This window comes from Myotis davidii, unplaced genomic scaffold (genome assembly GCF_000327345.1).
Source record: "Myotis davidii unplaced genomic scaffold, ASM32734v1 scaffold399, whole genome shotgun sequence".
NCBI lineage: Eukaryota > Metazoa > Chordata > Mammalia > Chiroptera > Vespertilionidae > Myotis > Myotis davidii.
The window spans coordinates 2,246,467-2,249,119 of NW_006292094.1; the positions used below are offsets into that span (position 1 = coordinate 2,246,467).

Genomic DNA, 2,653 nt, shown 5'->3' on the forward strand with positions numbered 1-2,653 from the left:
CCTCACAAATCAATTTTTATGTATTTATTTATTTTAAATGTATTTTTATTGATTTTAGAGAGGAGAGGGGGAGAGAGAGAGAGACATTAATGATGCGAGAGAATCATTGATTGGCTGCTTCCTGCACGCCCCCTACTGGGGATGTGCCCACAACCCAGGCATGTGCCCTTGCCTGGAATCAAACCCGGGACCCTTCAGTCCGAAGGCTGATGCTAGCCACTGAGCCAAACCAGTTAGGGCCACACATCACTTTTTGGTTCTTGCCAGAAACGGACACATTTTGTCGATGTGGTGGGTCACCGGCGACCCCATCCCTTCTGAAGAAACTGGCCCTCGCAGCTCCAGCCCTCCAGGCGGCAGGAGGTCCGGGTGGGAGGGGACTGTAAGGAGGGCTACGTTCATCCGACACCTTGTTCCCTCCCCAGCAGTTGCCTTCCGTCAGTTTCCTAGTGATGAGGTCACGCACTGGATTCTGACCCAAATAAAGTTTTATTGTAACTCTTGTTACCGGAGGTTGGGAGTTCTCCATGGGCCAGACAAGCGGTGGTGGTTCAGGCCTCGCCTGTCCTCACCCTCACGGCAGTCCTATGAGGACAGCACAGAGATGTAGCCACTGCCCCTCCGGTCACACAGCTGGCAGGGGCTGCGGTGGGAATGCACACCCCGTCCCCCTGAGTCCAGGCTGACGAAGAATTGCATGGATCCACCTCAGTCCCCAAGAGCCGATCTGTGTCAAAAGGGAAAAATGCCCTCCGACCCCACCCACCCCAAAAAGGGAATATTGAAAGCAGTGAGGGTACTTTTGTTTTTGTTTTTTTTCCTTCCTGCAGAGGAAAGCTAAATTGAGCACTGAGGATTTCCTTAAACAAAAATTTAAAACATGAGTTTAATTACACAAGTAATACATTTCCGTAGCCCCGTTGGAGGAAAATCAGAAAAGAGCAAAAAGTTAAAAAGGAGACACAAAGGTCACCCCTAATGCCAGTAATCAGAGGTCATCACGGTAAGCATTTTAACGATATTCTTCCATAAACAACACAGGGTCGTGCTGTTGATAATATTTTGTAGTTTGCTTTTTCCTCACTTAGTAGACACCTTTCTATGTGAATAACGATAGATCTCATCTTTATTGGCTGCCAGTTAACGACCATATTGAATACATATGCCGGGTCATGTTCACCCACCACTCCTATCTCATTCAGAACCTGCTTTCTCCCGTGTAAAAGGGACAGCTCTGCGGGTTGTTTACAGATGAAATAAGGGAATGTGTGTGAAGCTGTTAGCACAACACCGGACAGTAAATGCTCAGCCTAATAAAACCAGCCTATACTATCCATTCATCTCATAAACAGTAATTTCTATCAGTAGTAAGTGCTAACTTTGTGCCAAGCATTGTGCTAAGGGTTTGTTTCATCCTGACACCTAACCAATGAGGTAAATACTATCAATAGTCCCATTTCTCAGATGGGAAAGTGAGTGGCCAAGTGTCCGAGTTGGCCTTTCTGGAGGCGTTTGGAGGTTATAAAACAGAGATACTACACCCGAGCTCCCCCAGTGTGGTGCATCGCATGTGTTTACATCAAACACAGAAAACTTACGGCTTGCATCATCTAGAGTTAATGGGGGAAATCTGAATTCGAGGCCCGGTTTGGGACTTTCTGGGAGATTAGGAATATTGATGACTGTAATTGAGCGCTCTGTGCCAGACACTGCCCTAAACACTGTGAACGAATTAACTCATTTAGCCCTCATAATAACTCCACGAGGCACTTGCTAAGATCATTCCCATTTCACGGATGAGGAAACTGAGGCTCAGAAACATGGAGGCGGCTCCTCAAGGGCCAGCAACACGAAGAGGCACTTGGGTCAAGGTCTGACTTTACAACCCCCAGCCCTTCCAAACAGGGCTAAAAACTGGGGGGAAGTTTCGCAAAGCCAGGTGGTTGGTGAGCCACGATCCTCAAACATCTGGTGGGGGGAGTGCTTGCTTTAAATTCAGATTCCCTGACCCCCAACCTACCACTGTCTGGTTTTGCCGGACCGTGGTGGAGCATGAAAGTCTGCATTTTGAACAGGCTTCTCGATGATTTTAAGAATCAAGTCAGCAGATGGCATTTGAAGCATCACGACGTTAAAGCACCCCAATAATAAGCCTAGACAACCTCTGCAAAGGAAGCGTTTGGGGTAAGAAAAAGACTATTAACGGTGTATCTGTTTAAAGGACATCAAGCCCAGCTGGCATGGCTCTGTGGGTGAGCTTCAACCTATGAACCAATAAAAATATATTTAAAAATAAATCAAAGGACATCAATAAGCCTACATTGCAGGTCGTACAAAGATAGGCCCCTCCTCCCCAGAGATGCCATTCCTTCGCGCTTCCCTGCAGGGCCGCTTACCCATCCGGGGGTCCCTGGAAACGAGGTACTGCGGTTCCGCCCCCATCCGCATGGGGCGCCGTTCAGCTTCATTTCGAGGGAATGGGGCCCCGCTTTTCTTTTCTGCGCTTGCGCGGCCGGGAAGCCTCACTTCCTGTCCGGGGAGCGCACCCTCGGAGCACTTCCGGCGCCAGATAGGTGAGTTGAGGCTGGAGATTCTCTCGGACTGTGAAGCCGTCCGCCGCGTATGACCCCCCACCCCCCAGCTGCCCAGCTGC

The 2,653-nt window shown here is 49.1% G+C and overlaps 1 protein-coding gene across 1 annotated transcript in view; it reads left to right on the forward strand.

Moving 5' to 3' along the window:
- Positions 1-2,653, forward strand: part of RPL26L1 (ribosomal protein L26 like 1) — a 12,977-nt gene that overhangs the window by 1,961 nt on the left and 8,363 nt on the right.